Source organism: Tenrec ecaudatus, chromosome 10 (assembly GCF_050624435.1).
Source record: "Tenrec ecaudatus isolate mTenEca1 chromosome 10, mTenEca1.hap1, whole genome shotgun sequence".
Taxonomy (NCBI): domain Eukaryota; kingdom Metazoa; phylum Chordata; class Mammalia; order Afrosoricida; family Tenrecidae; genus Tenrec; species Tenrec ecaudatus.
The window spans coordinates 51,554,359-51,568,007 of NC_134539.1; the positions used below are offsets into that span (position 1 = coordinate 51,554,359).

The 13,649-nt window shown below is 42.7% G+C and overlaps 1 non-coding gene across 1 annotated transcript; it reads left to right on the forward strand.

Annotated features, from left to right (window-relative positions):
* Positions 1-12,748: 12,748 nt before the first annotated feature.
* Positions 12,749-12,912, forward strand: LOC142460455 (U1 spliceosomal RNA). The gene has a single exon (XR_012786656.1). It is a non-coding gene; the product is annotated as a U1 spliceosomal RNA (small nuclear RNA).
* The last annotated feature ends 737 nt before the right edge of the window (positions 12,913-13,649 follow it).

The window sequence follows — 13,649 nt, forward strand, 5'->3', positions numbered from 1 at the left end:
AGTTCAATCAGTGTTACATTTGAATTTTGCACATAAGATTACCAGGAGTTGCCGTTGATTCCATGGTAACTAACCACAACCACATAACACCCCAAGTCAGTCACCCAATTAAAAATATGAAAACCACAAGTGGAATTGTTGGCAGAACAGTATTTCACTGAATAAAATACCATTGCACATCACCAAATGAATCACTGAGTGAAATAGGAGTAGACATAGCAGACCCACTAGTGCAGTGGTTCTCAACCTTCCTGTTGTTGTGGCTCTTTCATACAGTTCCTCATGTTGTGGTGACCCCCAACCATAATATTATTTTTATTGCTACTTCATCTCTGTCATTTTGCTATGGTTATGAATCATAATGTTAATATCTGATATTCAGCATGTGTTTTCATTGTTGCTAATTGAACATAAACATAATTAAAGCTTAGTGATTAATCACAAAACAATATGTAATTATATAGTGAAATATTTATGTGTTTTCCTATGGTCTTAGGCGACTCCTGTGAAAGGATCATTTGGCCCCCCAGGGGTCGAGGCCCACAGGTTGAGAACTGCTGCACTAGATAATTGTTGTCTTAGTTTCTTAGATGACTTCAAAGAAAATTGTCTTGAATGATTTTTATTCTTCACCATCATTTAGAAGAAGTTACACAAGCATTTTATTGACTAAAATAACTTCAAATGTAATGAGTACTTATTGTAAATAGGTCAGAATAACAAGAACCAAAGCATGCAGTGAGAGGTTAGCATGCCCCCCACTGCCCCTTTTGACAACCTGTTTGTAAGTTTTATGCAGCCAGATTCAATCATCTTCTTGTGGCTTCTACCTTTAGTATCCTGTTTTAAAAGTGTTCGCACTGCCTCCGGACGTTACACACCCATGGTCATGAAAATACTACAGGACAAGACAATGGTTTGTTTACTATCCCTAATGCCTTCCTCAGTTACAGCTACCTTCATAGCAGCCAACAACATCACTACCCTAAGATATTTGCCCCCAAAGCCATTTTATTGGGTGCTAAGCGGATATCATATCATTCCATAGTTCAATCACATCAAGAAGTATTATCCAATTGCTACCATCATCAGTTTAAAAATATTCTCTTCCCTTTTGAACTTCTTGACATCAGCTACCTTTTACTGCCCCACACCATTGTAGCCCCCCCCACACCCCCTTTGAAACCCTTATTTTACTTTCTGTCTCTACAGGTTCATCGATCTCGGGTTTCATATACAGAAAAAATATAACAAAAATTCAAAAGGTGTAACCCTAATGACAAAATACATCTGAGATAAGCCCCAATATGAACAAACAAAAAACAAAAAAGAAAATGCAGAAAACCACTTCAAGTTTAATGTGCATCAGGGGGCGGGGGTGTCAACTGACTAGTTTTTTTTAAATTACAAGATCATTTTATTGGGGGCTCTTACAGCTTTTATAACAATCCATATATCAATTAACTGACCAGGTTTTAACCAATCAAGTCAAGTTTATCATTTTGATCTTTTATAACCATATATCCAATATTTGGTAAACAGTTTCTTCCCTTCCCTCTATTAGGGATGGAAGGGAATTCATTTACATTTTCCATATTGCTTTTACAGTTGACTTTTTACAACTGAAATTTCAATTACATAGAATTAATTTTGGCCTATGGAGTGAGGTGAGACTTCCTTTTCCCCCCTGAGTTGGTAGTTAACACTTGCATTTTGGATTTGTCAGGAAGACAGTAGACTAGACATATTCTGCAGAAGAGAAGCTGCTTCACCTGGCAGGAATGCTAAGAATGCCACAAGAAGGCCTGCTTCTGCCAGGAGAGAGTGAATGTGTTCAGATCTCATCAATGGAACCCACAATTTTCACCAAACTGGTTTGAACAAATAGCACTGGTAAAAAAGGGAAACCCACAGGGCCACTCCTAAAAGACTTTCCCAGCAGGATCACTGCCATCGGCTCAGCTGCAACACCCAGGAAAGAAGGAAGGATGGGGATTCTCCTGTGCATAACAGGTTTGGGGCCTTTCTCCAGTTTCTCAGGTGGAGATACATCCTCTCTCAGAGCAAATGTCTGTGGGCCGTTTGGTGAGCAGCCAATCTTGGGACCCACAAAGGCAGAGTCTTCCTCTGTAATTCCCTGGGACTCGCCCTGTGCGAACTTTGAGCGCAAATCTTGGGTGGAGGTTCATGGGATCCATCAGTCCATGAGGCAGCAGGGTCCCTGTGAGTCAGAACTGATTGGATGGCACCCAGCGAGATAGATGGAAGGTGGTCTGGGAAAGTCTGAAGCCTGTTAGAGCTTTCATTTGCCATTGATTCCTCACGTAAACTTCTTAAGCAATTTACGGCTGTAGGTTTGTTTTTCCAGAGAAATAAAACCAGTGAAGTGTATAGATGTGATGTTTATTTTCTCAAGGAAGTGACTAGTGTAGTTGGAGAGTTGGCAGAGTCTCAAGTCTGTCATGCAGTAGCCAAACCAAACCAAACTCACTGCCATAGAATTGATTCCAACTCACAGTAACCTGATAGGGCAGAGGAGAATGGCCCTTTGGGTTTCTGAGGCTGGACTCTGTATAGGAGCAGACAACCTCATCTTCCTTCTACGAAGCAGTGAGTGGTCTCAAACTGTTGATCAGTCAGTTAACAGCCTAATGTGCAACCCACCACGCCACCAGGGCCCCATCATGTAACAGCAGTGGCTGGCTGCCAAATCCAAACTCAGCAGGTCAGATAGCAGGCTGCTGGCTCATGGATGGAGGAATCCCATGAACCGGAAGTCTGGTGGATTTTACAACTAATCGACTGATGACATAATATCACAACAGAGAATGATCATCACATAACAGCTAGGCTACTGAGACTAACGGCCCAGCCAAGTTGATACACAACATTAACCACCACATTCAATATTCTAAGGGATCTTCAGGAGCCTTCCCAATCTGTGATCGTGCTTGGTACTCACCGTCAGTGTTCTCATAGGACTCAGGCATCCATTCACTCAGCAAATACGTTGAAACAGCTACAATACTGGTAGACTTTTCCCTCCAGTGCCATCTATTATCCATATACCACCTGCTGAAATAGTCGAACATCATTTTTTAGTATAATAATTTTGCCATCTTCTTTGGACAGTTCTTGCATTGTTCCGTATTTTGTAACATGCAGGTAAAGAATTGACGCATTTGAATGAGGTGTTGCCAAAGATTACGGATGGCTAGAAGAACAAACAAATCCATTTTGGAAGAAGCACAGCTGGAATATGCCTTAGGGCTAAGAATGGTAAAACATGTGTTTTGTACCTATCCTCAAGTGGGACCCATCCATGCGAAAGACATCATGCTTAGTCAAGCAGAGGGCCAATGACGATGAAGAAGAAGGTGATGAGCTGACACAATGGCTGCAACAGTGGGCTCACATGGTAGGAATGATGGCACTGGGCCAGGCAGCATTTCGGCTACAGTATATAAGAATGCTGGGAGTTGGAAATGTAGGTAGAAATTTCTTACAACTAATCCAGCTGATACTGAAAAGTCTTCAAGGAACTAAGACTATGCATACAATGCTTTAAAATTGAAGAAAAAAATGTTACCTCACAAGATGCTTCTACTAGGGATGTTCCAGAACACAAGCCCAGTTTTGGAATGGCATCAAGTGTAGGGTCATCTGCTGTCCTCCATGCCACCAGGCAAGTTGAGTCTCATCTTTCATCTTTCCTGATGTAGCTGCAACAGCTTCAGGCATTACACTCTCACACTTCAACATCTAGGGGGGCACACAATGGATATTGCAGTGCACGGAGATCTCTTTTTAACGGCTAAGAAATTTCCCCTAAAATCTTGCCCACATCTCTTCCTGGAGTCTTTCATATATCATTACTGAGAATTAATATGTCCATTCCAAAGTCAATCAAGGAAAATGGAATCCCCAATATTGACAGCATAATCAAGAATCTTCCCTGCTGGGCTAGTATTCCAAGCAGAAGACCCAAATATCTTAGTAATTTTAGAGTTCTGTTGTATAGACAACACACACACACACACACACACACACACACACACACAATCTACCTACCTATAGATAGATGTCTTTGCCAATCTTAAAGACAAAATGTGATATCTCTTATCTTAACTTGTTTAATTTTTAATTCAGCTAAGCACTGACTCCCTTATTGTTGGTCAGTTTTATTTTTATTAATTGCTTGTTCATGTCTGGCTACTTTTCTATTAGCATATTCATTTTCCTTTGATTGACCCTAGTTATGCATAAACTTTCTAGTGGGATTATTATTTCCCCAGTTCTGGACTCTGAAATAGGTAATCCTGAGTTCTTTCCTTTCCTCAGCCCAGTAGACCTTCCAAATTTAACCCCTCTGTGACAGAGAAATAGTTTACTGGTCCTACATAAAACAATTACGCACAAATCTAGTCAGCCCTCAACCACTGAAGTAGTCTTTTAAAATAAACATCACCTCCTAATTTCCTTTTCCCATTGCACATTATTCAATCTAATCATTGCCATGGGTTATTAATTGGTTTTCTCACCTCATAACTCACCCCCCCAACCCCCCGCCCAACCCTACTGCCAGTGAGTGGACTGAGCTCATAGAGACTCTATAGGACAAAGTAGAACGGCCTCAGAGGGTTTCCAAAGCTGCGATCTTTCTGACTATGTTGTCAGGAGAACTAATTCAGGGAGAAGGCCATCCTGCTCGGTTAAGAGGAGGAGCAGGGAGGGAGACCCTGAACAAGACGGATTGACCTCGTGGCTGCAAACACACAGGACCGGGCAGTGCTTTGTCACTATGCATCAGTCAGAATGGATCAATGGCACCTAACAACGACAGGCTTCATGGAAGCAGACTCCCACGTCTTCTCCTTGGGAGCTGCTGGTGGATTGGAACCGCTGACTTTTGGTTAGCAGCCAGGTGCTTTAAGGATGCCACCAGAGCTCCTTCCCTCACCTCTAGAGCTTTCCTTTCACTGGAACTGACCTTCTCATGCAGCGATTCTCAACCTGTGGGACGCGACCCCTTTGGGGGTCAAGCGACCCTTTCAGAGGGGTCACCTAAGACCATTCGAAAACACATATTTCCGATGGTTTTAGGAACCGAGACAGCGCTCCTCTATCGGTCTCCAGGCGGGTCCGCCCACATGCAGAGATGCCCACAGACGAGTACCCGGCATGAACACTGTTACCCATGCTACACCATGCTTCCAGACAAAATGTCATTTGTCATTAGAAATAAATATTTCACAATATATAATTACATATTGTTTTTGTGATGAATCACTATGCCTTAATGATGTTCAATTTGTAACAATGCAAATACATCCTGCCTATCAGCTATTTACATCACGAGTCATAACAGTAGCACAATGGCAATTATGAAGTAGCAACGACATAATTTTATGGTTGGGGATCACCACAACCTGACGAACTGTATGAAAGGGTAGAGGCATTAGGAAGGCGGAGAACCACCGCTCTAGTGCATGCGCAATCTTCACCATACAACAACACAGCTCTGCACTCCTGGTTGCCCAGCCTGAGCATTTGCTTGTTGAGTGAATCTTACATTTCTAAGCCTAGCATGTAATACCCAGCTCATTACTTTTTCCTTTTTTGTCTCATATTTTTGAAGCTCAGCAGACCGTGCCTTATCTTACTTTCCACTAGTGCAGTGTCTCTCCCTCCCGTGTTCTCTTGGTGCCGACCCACTCATATTTCAAAGCCCAACGCAAAGGCTAAGTCTTTCCAAAGGTCTCATCAGAATGACCAGCCCCTCTCCACCCTCTTGCCTTTTAGAGCATTTTTACTCCTGTTTACCAGTGCATAAGGCATCTTATCTTGTCTCACCGTCCCCTAACGTGGCAGGACTGTCTGTCTAAGCTCATGTCCTCATTATCTCATAGGGTTTACATGCAGAGAACATTCAGTGGGAGCTTGTAGAATCTGTTAATGCTCCGTGAATGTTTGACTCAACAAGTCCTTTTCGTATAAAATTAACCTAAGAGTCGACTCAAGTTTAATGGCCATTTAGCAGTTGCTAGAGCAAGGTCAACCCACGATGGCCCTATAGGACAGAGTAGAACAGCCCGTGGGTCTCTGAGACTAGAATCTACCTGGGACTAGTGGAAAGTCTCATCATGCTCCTGGAGAAGCAGCTGGAGCGTTCATCCTGCTGACCTTGTGGTTAGCAGCCCAATTCGTAGCCCTCTGCACTACCAGGCATCAAAGCGACTCCATGGCAGTGAATGGAGCAAAGCCGATTACCACCATGTGCGCAAATGCTTTGGGGAGGAAATGATACTTTTCACAGTTTGTAGCATGGATTTTGTTTTGTTAGCAGGCAATTTAGTCATGACCCCTCCAGGAATTGATCCTTTTGCAGCCAGGCTACCTTAAGTGAGCTCATCTGTAAAAGGACTGCTAAAAACAAATCAGAGTCATGTTAAAGGATGGGGAATGCCATCAGTAGTTAACCTCTACACTCCCGGGTTCCTTTGAAGAAACTTAAAAAAATAAATAGAGAAGAGCCAGCAGGTTACTGAAAACTTGCTTTGGGTGAGGCAAATATGCTATATGCCAGATTGACTTCTTTCTATAGGTATTAATTTATTTCACTATAACACTTCTAGGAGATAGCTACAATTTTCCTCCTACAGATAGCAAACAGAAGCACAGAGTTTAATTAATTCAGTACAACTCACATAGTCAGTGAAGGGACCATACTTTTGAAGCAGGCAGTTTGATTTCTGAACTTTCACCTTTCACCCTTGACTGCCTCACTTTATACTTCTACTTCACACCAAAGGGATGTGTAGTCAATTTGAAGTCATCCAATATAAGTGACCTTTTAAACTACCTTAAGCTTCAATGACAGGATGGCTAAAAAAGCGAAGAATTAGATAGGGAGAAATGTGGCTATTTCTCTTTGAGTTGGGCTCAAGTCCATGACCACAGGCAGCAGTCATAGCTATAAGCATATAAACTGGACCTGTCCACCATCTAAGTCTTGCTCGGACACCCGTTGCTCTGGGCGGCACACACAAAGCTGCAAGAAGGAGCGTGATGGAGTCTAAGGCTTTCTGCTGTTGCTAGGAAAATTGCTTCATGAAGATAAGGAATTTGTAAAGTTTAACATATGTGATATTGGAGTCATGTATGGATGTTGTGCATTCAAATTTCTCTGCAGAGACATCCCAATAGATCATGATTTCTCCAGGCAGGATGAATTCTTGAATCTCCTTCAGAGGAGAGGACTAGATCTTCTGATTCATTTTCTCCACAGTGTCTAGAAATTACACCAGGAAACAAAGGAAGCATTGGTTTTCGCAATGAGGATACTTCGGGGTTCCTGAGACCCTTTCAGGGAGTCTGTAAAGCCAAGGTTTTCATACTGTCTGGGAGACGGTGACTGCACTCTCTTTCTCTCACTGGGGCAAAGTTTTCCGGGGGCTAAAGGGCTTGTAATAGCACATTAGCTTAAATGCTGCAGCAGATCTGAGAATTCAGCTGATTTCTATTAAGCCACACATTAAAGTTTTGCAGAAATGTAAAACAATGCCATTCTTCTCACTAAATTATTATTTTTGAAAAATGTTGTTTACACAAAGACAACTTATCTGTGGTAGCCCATTAACATGTCATGAGCTTATTAGTGTTATTTTAAAATAGATAATACATAATTTACAATTAAATTTAAAATGTAAATTTATAACATAAAATTTGAAACTATATTAGGACTACAGCAAATATTGATAGGTACCAGACACAGAAATAGCTCTTTATGATCCTCGATATTTTTAATAGGGTAAGGAGGTTCTGGATCAACAAGTGTGAGATCCATCGAGGTAACAGATCCAAATCACCAGTTCTAGCAAGGTTCACGTTTGAAATGGTAAGCCAAGCTTTGAGTATGTGTTCAGAGATTTTTAACTGAAAGTACATTTCTTTATTCATATATTCAATGGGTATTGATTGAACACTCGCCATGCGCCAGACATTGGGTTAAGCATTGGGGCAAAATGGGGAGGCAGGAAGTTTGGGGAGCTTATAGTTTCACCATGAAGTGTGAGTCCATGGCATTCCCTCTTCTTGCACCGTTCCCTTCCGTAGCCGTCTTCACGGCCTACTGTGGTCTTCACTCAACCCCCGAACAGTGTACAGTCTAGGGAGGAACACATCCTGTGTGGACGCTTTAGGTGAGTCAGCATGAGCACAGGTAAGTGTCACCGTTAGTGCTTCACAGGGGGTAGGAGCACAAAGGAGGGAGAAATCAATGTGAACAAGGATGACCCAGGATTCTGAGAATGGAATTCACCCAGAAGAACATGGGGCTTAAGAGGCTTGAATGAAGGGGCCCACACTGGGTAGGGGAATGAGGAGAGGTTTGGGAAGCATATTCATTGCTTAGGGTTGTCATAACAAAGTACTACAGATAGGATCCCCTACAAGAAGAGAACTCTGTCTCATAATTCTGGGGCCTATGAGTCCTAAATCAGAATATCAGCCATGCTCCTCTATCCTGAGAACTCCGAGGAAGAATCTGCTCCACTGCTCCCTCTGGCTACTGATGACAGCAAGGGGCCTTTAATGTCCTTTGACTTGTTCATCACTCCAGTTGCTGCCTCTGTCTTTACACACGGTCTTATTTTGTCACATTCGCAGGCCCTGGAGGCTAGGACTGCAGTACGACTTAACGTCCGATGGGAAAGGGAGGCCTTTGCAAAAGATGCAGGACTGTAGGCCAGGATAGGGGCTTCCCTGCATGCGTTGGTCTCAGACTGGGTTTTCTTCTGTCGTGTATGGAATTTTCTAAATTGCAGATGAGCAAATGTCTTTCTGGGGTGTTATTAAAAGTAGTATGTCGTTCAGTGGCTCTCAAACTTGCCAGATCCCAAACTTTCCCACACATCAAAGATGATCTTTAATTGTTTATTAAGGGGACAGATTGGAGGGACCCATGCAAGATGTGCTGATCCAGGAAGGGGCCTGGAATTCGGTATGTTCATCAAGCACTCTAACTGATTTTTCTTTCATTCCTTCTTTCACGTGACAGACAAGTTTGGGGAAAAACATCTCAATGCATTATAGGTGGTTCCACCCTGAGGCTGCACATTGGGAAACTTGACAAAAATACCATTGCTCAGCCCTTACTCAGAGTGAACTAATTTAGCCATGACAAAAATGAAGATACCCAAACCAAACCAAACCCAAGAGGTTCTCCAGCTCATAGAGACCTATATTGGGCTACGGAGACCGTAACTCTCTCCTGGAGCAGACAGCCGGATTCACTTCCCTTGGAGCAACTGATGTGTTTTAGCCACCGACCTTGCAGTTAAAAGGCCAATGCCTAGTCCGCAGTATCACCAGAGCCCCTTCATTAAGAGACTGCTTCTTATGATTAGGAGCAATAACAATGTACGAGAATGAAAGTCATCATATTCTCCATGGTCCTAGGATCGCTATTCAGCTAGTAAAATCACACTTGACTCCATTAAGCACATTGTTTTCTGTTTCAATATGTCCAGGGTGGGTTCGGAAAACTAGGCATGTGATTATTGGTGGTGGTAGAGGCAGGGCGTGACTTAGTCTGCTTTGGAGAAGAAAAATATATTCATGGTTGCTTTGGGCTGTAACTGTGTGTCCAGGTGGCCACATTACAAAGCACTGATCGTTGAGGGTGAGCGAGGTAGTTCTCTTGGCTCAGCCTGACTTGGGACTTCCAAGAGGACACAGAAAAACAAATCATCGAGTGACTCTTACTGTTCCTGAGAAAATTCTGGATTGAAATGAAGTGTGTGCTGATTGATCACACAGAAAAATCAATTCCGTTTTCACTGGGAAAAGTGTCTGTGGTTTTCCATTTATGAAGTCATGGAGACCAGAGGCCTGTGAGAGGTCATTTGGCTCCACTGCTTCGTCCCCACTCAATCTGGACTGATCATCTGAAGAAGACATGAGCTTTGGGTTGCCTTTGTTCTGGCCCTTTTGGGCCTCAGTGTCTCTATTTGTTCGAAGAAAGGCACAGATTCATCCTTCGAGTCAACTAGAAGAGTGGCAAAATCCAAGGCTCTGTCAATTTCAAAGGGCAGCTTGAGAAGACAAAGTGGAATTATAATGAAATGCGCAAGACTTGGAGTTAGAAAACCAGAAAGGAAGAGCACACTCAGTATATCTCAAGCTGAAAGAATTGAAGGAAAAAAGTTCAAGCCTCAAGTTGAAATACTGAAGGATTCCATGGGCAAAATACTGAACCATGCAGAAAGCAGCTATAGAAGAAGATGAAGAAATATACCGAGTTACTGTGTCAAAAAGAATCCATCAATGTTCAACCACTGCAAGGGGTAGCATGTAATTAAGAACTTCTGGTATTGAAGGAAGAAGTCTAAGTTGAAGTATCATCAAAAGATAGGGCTCTATGATTTGGTGGGATGCCAGCTGAAATGTCTCAACATGCTGATGAGGCACTGGAAGCACATACTTGTCATGCCAAGACATTTGGAACATGGGACCTGGCCAACTAACTGGAAGAGATCCATTTCTGCACATATTCCAAAGAAAGGTGACCCAGAAATTATAAAATATATAATTATAAAATATATATGACACGCAAGGAAAATATTTGCTACAGATAACTCAACAATGCTTGCTCAGTACATTGACGAGGAGCTGCCAGAAATTCAAGTGAGTCAGAAGAGTCCGTGACATAAGAAACATCATTGCTGATGTCAGACAGATGTTGGCTGAAAGCAGAAAATAGCAGAAACGTGTCTCTCTGTGCTTTATTGGCTATGGAAAGTTGACGATCGCCTCATAGGCAAAGGCATTCGACTGTGTGGATCATAACAGATGACAGGCCACATTGAGAAGTGTAGGGAGGTGAGAACCTGGAAGAGAGTGTATGTGGACAAATTCTCTATGATCGCCATTAAGAGTCTGGGAGTCAGACTCTGGTGGAGGAAGGCCTTCACATTCATGAGTTGGAGATGAACTCCAGTCACATTCTCCTAACCAAATGTTCTTCTGCACAATGTCCCAATAATAATGCCACTCTTTAGATACTTCTGACAAGCTCATTTTCGCTCACTAGACAGAAGGTTGTCTGCCTAAGGGTCTGCCATAGAGACCAATCAGACCCTATTGTCCGCCCCTCCCCCCAAGCATGGCTTACTCCCTTCTGATAAGGATCAGAGATTATTCCCCTGGAGAACTTAGAAATGGCCAAGGTTAAGCCATCATCTTAACTCTAGAACCCACCCACCTTGTTATGTATGTGCCTTTCTGTCACATGGATGGGCCTAGTACTTCCCTTTCCTGTTACATGTATGCCTCTAGAGCAGCAGTTCTCAACCTTTTGGGGGGCGGGGTGTGTGTGTGTCAAACGATCCTCTCATACAGGTCGCCCGATTCATCACAGTAGCAAAATGACAGTTTCGTAGCAATGAAAATAATTGTATGGTTGGGAGAGTGAAACTATGAAAAGGTTGCGGTGTTTAGGAAGGTTGAGAACCACTGCTCTAGCACATCTCCTTCCTGTTACGTATTGGTATGATGCAGCTTGCAGGCCCCGAGTTTAGATAAGCCTGCTAGAGAACACATTCGCCCACTCTCTGGATCCAGATTGCATGGAAGAGGTGAACACTTGCATGCCTTGTCTTTTGTCTCTTTCATATTCCCATTCAGTGACACAAGCACTCCTTAGGACCCTATTGGTTGTGGAGACTGGTCTCCCACAGAGAAGAATGGGAACTCCAGAATGCTTCATTGTGCTCAGAAAAACCTGTACATACATCAAGAGGCAGTCATTTGAACAAAACAAGGATATACTTCATGGTTTAACATGAGGAAAGATCTTCACCAAGGTTGTATCCTTTTACCATATATATTCAAATTGTATACTGAACAAATAACCCTCTAAACTGCTCTATATAAAGAACTTGCATCAGGATTGGATGAAGGCTTATTTTAAAAAATAATTTTATTATGGACTCATACAACTCATCACAGTACATACATACATCAATTGTGTAAAGCACAGTTGTACATTCATCATTTTCAAAACATTTGCTCTCCACTTAAGTGCCTGGCATCAGCTCCTCATTTTCCCCCTGCCTCCCCACTCCCCCCTCCCTCAGGAACCCTTGATAACTTATAAATTGTTATTTTGTCATATCTTACACTGTCTGACGTCTCCCTGTGGATGAAGGCTTATTAAGAACCTTTAATATGCAGGTGGCACAACCTTGATGCTGAAAGTGAGGAGGACTTGAAGCCCTTACTAATAGAAATCAAACACAAGCCTACACTCTGGATCACAACTCAATCTAAAGGAACCTAAAGTCTCCACAACTAGACCAACAGACAACATTACAGGAAACAGAGAAATACTTTACATTGTAAAGAATCTTGTTTTGTTTGGACCCACAATCAAAGCTTATCAAAGTATCTTTGAAACAGAACCCAAAGAACTTCTTTTATTGGGCAAATCTGCTGCACAAGATCTCCTTAAAGTGCTGAGGAGGAAGGATGTCACTTTGAGGACCAGAATGGGTCTGCTCCAAGCCTTGGTATTCTCAATCACCTCTGATGCATGTGAAAACTGAACAATGAAGATGAAAGCTGAAGAATCTATGCATTTAAATTATGGTATTGTCAAAGAATTTTGATACTGTGGATGGCCAAAAGAACAAACACATCTGTTTTGGAAGAAGTGCAGCTAGAATGTTCCTTAGAAACAAGAAGTTCCATACTTACCTGGCAGGGGAGACACCATGATCATGAAGGTGGTTTTCCCAGGGCGAGGCTCACCCATTGCACTTGGGGTGTGCTGACCCCTGCGATTTCCCCAAATGCGGGAAACTCGACTGCAAAATTTGTGGTAGCGGGGGACTGCGTTCGCGCTCTCCCCTAAAAAAGAAAAAAAAAAAAAAGAAACAAGAAGTTCCATGTTCTTTGGACATGTTCTTAGGAGAGACCCGTCCCTGGAGAATGACAGCATGCTTGGTAAAGTGGAAAGTCCCTTGGTGAAAATGAGGTAGAACTTTGACCAGGTGGATTGAGATTGTGGCTGCAGGATGGGCTCAAGCAGGATAGTGTGAGGATGGCACAGGGCAGGGCAGGGCTTCCTCCATTGGACAGACGGTTGCTGTAAGTCATGAATCAGAATAGACTCAGGTGCACCTAACCACGTACATAATGTAATATGAGAACTCGTTTAAGAAAAGAAATGTACAGTGGGATCATGTATCATTGTGATTTGTGGTCTTCCTGTCCAGCACAGCTCCTGCCATGCACAAGGTGGTTAGTAAGTGCTTTTTGAATCAATAAAAGACCAGACTCTGTACACCTATAACTAAATGGAGAAAAGCACACCTTCCATGGGTCATTCTGTTCCTCCCAATATGCACGTCTCTCTTCATTGTTGCTGCTTCCATTTGACGAGTTGGTTTGGCTCTGAAACGATGAATACTGAACTCATTGACACCTGTGAAGAGAGTTCTTGAGCATCTTGCACTGCCCAGTGCTCAGAATCACCATGGACGACAATCTCTCTCCTGCCCTGTTTCCAAGGTGGCTGTGAAGAGTAAGGGAATATGAGCTAAGAAAGTGATTTTTAGGCTTCTGGGCCCTATATTGTACATAAGCAT